This window comes from Buteo buteo, chromosome 8 (assembly GCF_964188355.1).
Source record: "Buteo buteo chromosome 8, bButBut1.hap1.1, whole genome shotgun sequence".
Taxonomy (NCBI): Eukaryota; Metazoa; Chordata; class Aves; order Accipitriformes; family Accipitridae; genus Buteo; species Buteo buteo.
Window position 1 is genome coordinate 38,120,202 of NC_134178.1, and position 9,729 is coordinate 38,129,930.

The 9,729-nt window shown below is 42.8% G+C and overlaps 1 non-coding gene across 1 annotated transcript; it reads right to left on the reverse strand.

Moving 5' to 3' along the window:
• Positions 1 to 2,533: 2,533 nt before the first annotated feature.
• TRNAI-AAU (transfer RNA isoleucine (anticodon AAU)) lies at positions 2,534 to 2,607 on the reverse strand. Its single transcript has one exon. It is a non-coding gene; the product is annotated as a tRNA-Ile (tRNA).
• Positions 2,608 to 9,729: the final 7,122 nt, after the last annotated feature.

Here is a 9,729-nt window from a genome sequence, read left to right on the forward strand (position 1 = left end):
CAGCATTAACGCTTACACTTAGTTGCACACAAATTAATCTAAAGAAAAACCCCTTCCCACCACATCCTACCTTTGATTTCAATAATGTTGTTTCTGCATTGTATCTGCATTACTCTGTTGATACACCAGATGAATCCTTACCACTCGGATTTTCACCATAATTAAGACATCTGATGGAAAACTGAGTGAATAAAGCACCCTGATGACCTAAGACATTTAGATGCTCTAGTAATAAACAATATAAGAAATTATAAAATTAACCTGTGATGTGCCTAAAAAAGAAAATGCTTCAGAACATTTCTGAAGGAATGAATATTCATCTACCAAATTGAATACAGCATGAACCCACTTTCTGGCTAGCTTCAACTATTTGAACTTAAGTGCCCTCCTAGTAGTATTTCATGCTTGAAAGAAAAATGCAGTCATTTCAGTGAAGAGTATGAAAGTGATTAGCTTATTTGGTCTGGGTAACTCTAAAATGCAATAGTTAAAATGTGAAACAGTAACAGAAGGAAGAGATTTAGCTAGACGGATTAGAAGGTTCCTCCTCAGCTAACAGTATTTAGCATTGTCACAGGCAATAAGGCAGGTTCATCCTTTCCATCGTTGTCCACTGTGGGCAGCAGAGCTGTGCTTCACACCACACTTTTCAAGCACACAGCAACCAATACCCATTCCAGCCTCGATGTTATGCAGTCCGATTACAAGTTAAATCAAACACCGAAGAGTAACCCTAGAATATGCCCCAGCATCTGCCACTGCAGACCATTCAGAAAGGAAATTCCTCTGCTGTCCTCACGAGAACATTATTCCACTATATGGGTTGGTTTGATTAATCTTTTATTCTCTAACTAGTTTTGAGGTTGAAGAATGGGCTCTGGAATGACTCCCCTAGGGACAATGGCTGACCCTCACAATCTCACAACCATCTGCTGAAATTAAATTTACAGAAAATATGCCCATACAAGCCTGGCTGCCAAAAATCCCACACTGAATATAAGCAATTGAAACCAAACTGAAAAAGGGGCCAAGGAGCCATTGCATCACCTTGGTTTATAGCAAGGACTTTGCCATACAACAACATAGCTGCAATAAAATTCTGATTCCTAATGTGGGAAACATAAAACAAAGCAATATTATTCCTAGATTTTTTTTTTCTCTGAAACAAAACACCATGCTGTTTCTCCTTTCATTTCATTTAAAATGGATGTCATTATATGCAGTGGAGTCCTGACCACTCTAACTGGACCCAATGGAATTGAGGAGGATCATTGAGTGGAGTAGCAAGACAGAAGGTCATCAAAGCAGCACCACATTACTCCCCCTTGACATCTGATGGAGTCATGGCAGCAGTTTGGATGCTAGATAACACGAATATTCATCTGTATGATTTAAAAATTACATTGTGACTTTGGAATGACACTTCTCATGTGCCCTTGTTGTACCTTGGTGACACTGTGGGGAAGATAGAATGTCAAAACTCTGACTTTGACATGAGTGTCACCTGCTTTTCTTCCTTCATTTTTTCTTTTTTTATTATTACCACCTATTTTGAACAAACACTGCAGTTGGAAGAAGCCTTAAGCAACAGGCCTGGAGAGTGAAGGAGGATATTAGCAAATTTGTGAAAGAAATCAATAGAATGCTGCTAACTCAAGACGTTTTCCCAAAGCAGCTGTGGCTTGTCTGTATGCAGCTCCAATGATGAAACCACTGGTTTCTGCAAGGAAAACATTTGCACCAGAAAGTTTGCCTCCTCTGGAAAAAATCCCATTTCAGTTCAGAGGTAGATAGGACAAAAATAATAACTGTCTTGAACTTCTAAGTGAAGTTTCTTAGAGACAGGCCAGTTGAGCCAGCAGGGATCCATCTCAGCCACTCTTGTGGACATGCTACTTTATTAGAACATCTCAGTTTGGCCTTGATTTTTTTTTCTTGAATAAATAGTACATAAATAAAAATTAAGGCTCAGATTGCAGTGTGTGTATCAAATCTGGATATCTCCTATATGGAGTTCAGAACATTCTCTGAAAAATCAGGCTGTCAAGGGAGATCTGCTCGTCCTCCTGCTCCAACGGAAAAAAAAAAAAGAAAAAAAATAAATAAAACCCTCCCACTTCAGCATCACTAGTTTCAGCCTCTGACAATAGAGAGCTATCAAAGAGTTATACTCGTATAATGAGCTAAAGACCTGATATGAAATATTAGGTATGGGTGATTGTGAAGGGAAAGTGAGGACCACCTGAAATCCCACACGCTTTCTTCAGGCCCGATGCTAACTGGCAGAAGCACAAGATGCTCAGAAGCAAGAGGTATTGACTGTGTGGCGATGTCCCACGGAAAGAGAGATGTACAATTCCACTGAGTGTACTTTCTACCTACATATTTCTTTTTCTTATCCCATTTCCCACGACTTCACTTTCTCCTCCCAGCTCGCACTGCCCTTTCTCCTGTTGTCCATCCCTGGGTGCTTCGCTTTCACTTTCTCCCCCCTCCCGCCCGCAGCTCCCGGCGTCGAGGCAGGCAAAAGCACTGGCCCGTACGGGGATCGAACCCGCGACCTTGGCGTTATTAGCACCACGCTCTAACCAACTGAGCTAACCGGCCCCCTGGCAAGCCTTTCTCCAGGAAGCGACACATCACGCGTGGGGGGGACACGCCGCTCCGCCCCCCGCGGGACGAGTGTCGTTTGCTCGGGGTTCCCTCCCCGCGGCGCCAGCTACGCTTCCTTACAGCTGCCCCCGGGACCCTGCGCGACAGGGGACGTTTCTGCTGCCCGGGACGAGCAGAGCCTCCAGCCTGGGACAGGGACAAGCACAAAACTTTTTCCCAGGGAGGACACAGAGGCAACAGGGCTGGCTGCAGGGCCAGGGCGTGCAGGCTCCATCCTTGGAGGTTTTCCAGGCACCTGAGGCCAAGCCCTGAGCAGCCTCCCGGCCTGCCCTCACAGCCGATGCTGCTCTGAGCACGGAGGTTTGGGGAAGAGCCCTCCCAGGGTCCCCTCCTGCCTGAGTTTTCCCATGGTCTGAGCACAACTCCGCACAGCCTGCAGCAGGAGTGAGTGGAAGAGCAGGCCCGCAGTCTGTCCCCTGACGAACCAGGGACCAGGCAGGGTTGACCAGCATCTTCTGAAACTGACCCAGCAGTAGAGTTGAATGAAACTGAGCCTGGAAGCACTTGCCTTCCCTGGAAGGATACAGCAACACAGGGAAGAGTTATTCACAATCCCTTTTTATCCCTATTTTGTTCTCCATCCTATGGTGCTCCATTTTCATTTTTGCTACCTCTCACAGTTGCTTTGCTTTCCCCCAGCTCATCTCTACATCCCTGGATGGGCCCTGGAGCCCAGCTTAAGCCACTTGCCTGGACACCACTCTTGCCACCTCCCTTCTCTTCAGCACAGTCCCCCCACCAGCTCTTCCCTCACCTCCAGCACTATCTCCCCATCCTGCCAGCCAGGCTTTTCCCCAGGCACACACCATGCCTGAGGAACACCTTCCCCACACCCCTCCCTTGCTTCCCAGTCACAATTTCCAGCCCAATTTCTCTACGTCCTCCCCCACAGTGAGGCAGGGAATGGGGGTTGTGGTCAGTTCATCACACATTGTCTCTGCTGCTCCTTCCTCCTCAGGGGCAGGACTCCTCACTCATCCCCTGCTCCAGCGTGGGGTCCCTCCCGCGGGAGACAGTCCTCCATGAACTTCTCCAGCGTGGGTCCCTTCCACAGCATACAGGCCTTCAGGAGCACACTGCTCCAGCGTGGGTCCCCCATTGGGTCACAAGTCCTGCCAGAAAACCTGCTCCAGCTTGGGCTCCTCTCTCCATGAGTCCGCAGGTCCTGCCAGGAGCCTGCTCCGGCACAGGCTTCCCACGGGGTCACAGTCTCCTTTGGGCACATCCACCTGCTCTGGCATGGGGTCCTCCCCAGGCTGCAGGTGGAGATCTGCTCCACTGTGACTTTCATGGACTGCAGGGGGACAGCCTGCCTCACCATGGTCTTCTCCACGGGCTGCAGGGGAATCTCTGCTCCAGCGCCTGGAACATCTCCTTCCCCCTCCTTCTTCACTGACCTGGGGGTCTGCAGGGTTGTTTCTCTCTCACTCCTCTCTTTGGCTGCAGTTTGTTGCACTTTTTTTTTTCCTTTTCTTAAATATTATCAGAGGCACTACCACCATCACTGATTGGCTCGGCCTTGGCCAGCCGCTGCAGTCCCAACAGCTATGCCTCAATGCGTTGTCTACAGAAGAAAGCTATGTTTTCCTCAGACCCAGTGTTGTTCAGGGTTACAAAGATGTATTCCTACCTCTGTGCCCAAGCAAATAATTTCTTTTCCTTTTTACTGGCAATAAATTGCCAAATTATAACTATATCAACTTCCCCCACACACTGTGCTCCAGCCTGTGTTATATATCACATGCTGCCACAGGCCCTGCCATCATGAACCCTGCCTGTGTATGAAAGCAAGACCATCTTCCAGAAGAAGATATTTAAGCAGAAGGTGGAACAGAGCACATTCATGGGCTTCCTTCTGCCTCCACCCCTTCCCAGCTGCCTTCACTACAGGATACATTAAGATCTTATTTCACATCAGCCAGTAAGGCATCTGACAAAGTGATCTTCAGTCACTGCTCACTACCCAGCCTAAAATGCATCTGAACTGGCAATTTAACAACAAAGTATAGCTTTAGACATTCCACAGCCATGTCCTGTTTGTTCTAATCTCTCATCAATTCAGAATTGACAACTAGGGAAAAAATTTATTAGGCCGCCCAAATAAAAGGGTACAAAGAACTAATGTTATCAGCCTGAACACTACCTAGGGATTTATTAATAAGCTTGCCATTGAAATCTCACTCATAAAAATGCTAATGCAAGTTATTTGCATATGTCTGAGCATCAAAACAGAATAAAGACCCATAATGTTATATTTAATAAAATTATTATTACCCCAATCATAAAGTAAACCTTTGGTGGTCATAAAATTTGTGTTGAAGTGTAGCATGTGTATGCCTTCTATATTTATAGCATTTTTTAATAATAGCTACTGTGAGTTTTGAATAAAACAGTCAAAAGGACCATTCTTGTCCAGCCCTTACCAGTGTTTTGAACTAGAAATCTGCAGATTCAAGAATCACACCTATAAACAAGACATTATATCCAGCATAACCACCACAGTAAGTTCCTGGTACAGCAGTAGCAACACTGTCATGCTTTGAACAGAATATCCAAAGCTTATTTCACAGCTTCTCTGTGTCAGCCAGCAACAGACAAGGACAACTCCAGAGTCCCAGGAAGAAGAAAAAAACCTTTCCCTTCAACCATCTAACATGAACCACCACTATGAAAGCTGGTCTTGCAACATCTGCATGCCATTACCATGCTCATTTAAGGCCAAATTTACCACAAACCTGACATAGGAGTAAGCTGTCCAAAGGAAACAAGAAGTCCCACACATTTCTCAGAAGACCTGGACATCCTCTACAGCATATGGGCAGAAAATGCCCACATCCATTATATCCCCTTAGCAGGCTATGCCTCTGAGATAGGGTAGCTATGCACATACAGCTAATCCCCAACCCAACCCCCAGCAGGCAGCTCTTTGATACCTCGATAGTATTATTTTAGTGCCAAGGCTGGTAGAAGATACTACATGAAGACATTTTGCTTGTTTGTCTGTGTCACAGTTCCTGGATCTAGTTTGTTCCCCTGGAAAATGTTTTGAGATGCTCTGCAACTCTCCGCCTCTAGATAACACCAGGCATCAGTTTACCATTTAACATGCCACATTAAGCCTACAGTTAGCATTACAGGGATCACCAGTATGAATTATTATGAATACCATTTCGTTATTAGTGCTGAAATTGTTGGCAGCTTTTCCATTTTTTAAATAGTGCCCATTTGTTTTGTTCCTGCTATGGATGGGCAGAATGGATTAGACTACATAAGACTACTTCACATCCAATTCAAGTGATACTCTCTTGCAGATAGAAATAATAGTTTTATTTTCCCTATTTTTATTCAGAAGAAATTGTAAGTTTAAGCCAGATCAAACCACACTCGTACCTTTTCATTTTAGAGTAATTTACATTTACAATTTGAAGATGGAATTTAACTATTGCTCCAGAGTGGTTTGAAACCTCATTCTAGAATATCTGTTTTATAAAATCAGTTTCCTGATGGAAAACTTAGAATCGTAAAAACCCAGAGTACCATGTGATTTCACTAAAACCTGCTTGCTGAGGACTATTCTTGATCTTTTTTTTTTTCTTTAAGCAAAGAGTACAGAGGAGGCTTACAATTTATTTTTATATTCTAGGGAAGCTGGCCAATATAGTTCTTTCAAACCTGAATATTCAGGGAGGAATGTTTCACAAGGTACTTGTATTTCCATTAGAATGTCAGAAACATCATAGAATAGTCTAACCAAGTAGGATGTTTTTCACACCCTAAAAGGACAAATTCAGACTTATTTTGGGTGAAGCTATTGAAACTGCTTCCTTCCCCTACTTTAGTTCATAGCCCTCCTCCCAGATGCAGAGCTTAAATAGAAGACCAGTACACCAAAAAGAAAACTACTTTGCATTAGAACAAAACCCACCTTCTATTCAGTGAAGTTTTACAAATGGAACATTTTTTCATAATATGCCAGGCACTCTGTACCTCTAATTTGCATTATACTACTAAGTGGTTTTATTAGAATTTGCAATATTCCCCTGATTAGTGATCACATAAGTGTCCATTAGCCTTCATTCAAAGCCACTGCCATAGTGGTCATTTTTTGTTAGACCTGTAAAACCTGCCATTTCTGGCCCTTCTATTTCTTCAGTCCATGCAGACACCCTCTCTTCTGCTCTGTTCTGTAACACACCCAGTGGTCATTAAAGTTCCATTTGAAAAGAATTAAAAAGGACTATAATTTTTATGCGATTAAATTGGACCAATTATTTCTTGAAGCCACAAGTGTATCATTTCCTATAAGCACTGAAGAAAAATCAATATCCCAAGTTCATAAATAATTTATCACTCCATCAGGCTGCCATTTGTTAATGCAACAGAAGGACACCATTCTGGACCTGGACAAGAATTTCAGCTTTCATTCACATAGATAAGAAGAATGCACACCAAAAACAATAAATGCACTAACAGCAGTCCAAAAAACAGAAGTACTCTCAACTTCCTACGTACATGGTCCCTGAAGACAGCTATTTCCAAATAAGAAACACCGGCATACAAAATGCCTCTATATTACTAAAATGTTGCACATGGTTCTTGCCATAGGTGACATTTGAATGTTTTGGTGGGTTTCTTACTAGTTTTGGAATCAGTTCCACATAAGACCTACAAGTACAGCTAGTGTATATGAAGCCAAGTTTCTGAACATTAGAAAAAGATTACATGTGACTTCCAAGTGTTTAAAAAGAACTACCATAATATTTCTATACTTGATGTTAAGTTTCTTGTTCTAACCATGAAAAATATAGCAGTATATACTGTTTATGCTTATGGGTTTGTTGTATTTTTTTTTTAAACTTAGCATCTTCTTTCTAGGCTTTCTCAGCTTCCTTCACAAAGTCTACATCATTGTCACTGCTCAGCACTCATGTGCCTCTTTTCGTCTTTACATATAATAGCAACTAAGTTTTGCAACCACCATATACATTAACATCTCCTATTTCCATTTATGTAGAGGAAGCAGCTGAAGCATTCAGAAAAATTGGGATTCAAGCAAGGCAAAACGCTGTCACTCCACAGTTCATGTCCTCATGCGGGTCTACCGAACTATTACATCTCTTCAAAGAAGCATTTAGGGCCAGTTAGAGAAGAATCACACTGACATCCATTATCCCCAGGAGCACAGGGGTCTCATTACTAGAACAGCAGTACCTGGGCGTGAAAGCACAACTGGATCAAGTTCTAGCAGGGTCAGCTCCCTTCTCTGTCCTCCTGACATAGATAAACTGAACAACACGTATTTTACTCTGTATATGCCTTTGTGATGTGACCTTGGAATAAAAGTGCCTGTCTAATCTGAGTGGATATGAAAGTTGCTATGTTGCTTCTCAAATAAAAGAAGGCTTGTCCAGTGTTATTAGGTCAAACATTCATTTATCCTGTGAAAGCCTACCCTGATCAAAGTCAAAAGCAATTTTGATCTCACAGTGCTGCACCTAGGTCTCTCTGGCTGGTTTCAGAGTTCGAAACCAGCATGTCCAGAGGGCACACAATGCTTTAAGTTGCAGGATGTTATTTGAAACACTGGTCCTTGAAGCATGAAAAAATATTTTCGTGTTAACCTAAACACGTACACACCACTTCATCCCAAGACTGGGAACACAAGTTCCGTGAAATTATGAATTTTACATGTCTACCTGTTACCTATCAAAGCTTTCTGGATCCAACCATTCAGTAGTTATACATGAATTTAGAGAGCTTTTACTTAAAAGCCCAGTCAACTAAAAAGCATCCTTAAGAATAAGGGCAGTTCCTCCTCCTTCACATACCATACAGCTTTTCAGTCAGCTGAAAGGGGAATCTTAGTACATTTATTAATCTAAGATCAAATATTAAAGAGTCTTAATGTAAGGATTTTTGCTTACCTGACAAGCATACCTATAACCACACTGTCTATGAATTCACTTTTAATCAAATCCAAAACAGTCATCTGCATTTCGATAAAATTGACAAAAGAGTAGAGATCTGAGAGTTGTTCACTTATGAGTGTTACAAAACTCATCAGGAGGTAGAGGAGAGACACCTTATCCCTGATTTTTGTAAGAGGTGAGAGTCTCCATTAGACACTGGCAAACACGAGATTTCTTAATAGGACAGAGAAAGGGAAGGAAAAAGGATTCCTGAGTTTTGTTGGTCACAAAACAACTTGTTACATACCAAATTGTACTGATCTGAGAAACTGAAAGTTTAAAGTCGAACCAGTTTCCTAGATGTTTTTTCCATAACAACATGATATCAAGGTCCAGGATCTTGCCAAACAAGTTAATTTTGGTGAGGACACTGCAGTTTCTGGAAGTAGAAAATAGTTTAATCTACTTTTAAAAACTCTTCAACACATAGAAGAAAAGGGTTTAATCGCATGAGCTCATAGGAGCCTTTTTTTTTCCTGGGGCTAGCTCTTCATGTTGCTTGAGACTGGGAGCAAAGTGGGATTTCTCAACCATTACCAACTAATTTAGAGGCACAAGTTTCATCCATGTCCTCTGTGCTTCCGAGCCACTCCAGCTCCCATTCTGGAGCAATACAGCGTGGCAAGACCAGAGCCTGAACCAGCTGTTACAGACACCGTGGTCACTACAGCATCGGAGCAGTCCGTTTTCAGGGCACAGCTCTAATAAATATCAGCATTGTCCCACCAGGAATATATTTCGAGTTTCATACACCAAAAAGTATGAGACAACTTAGCACAGCCAGAGTGCAGACTGAAAGCTTAGCAAGGATTTATGTACAAAGCCAGACCCTGTTGGACAGGATCAATTCAAACAGAGGAAAGGAAAAGAGCAAAAAGCCTTTTAGGCAACACTTGAAGGAGGATGACCTTCTGGGACCCTGCTGATTACTTACATGATTTCTTGCCAAGAAACAAGCGCTGCACTGCTCTCCAGCCTCAGCAGCCAGCATTATGGATCCCTACACATTGGTAAATTTACTTCCAGCCCCAGGCTGCAGTTGCCAAATATGGTGACAAACTATTTTTAAAACATGGTATTGTGACAC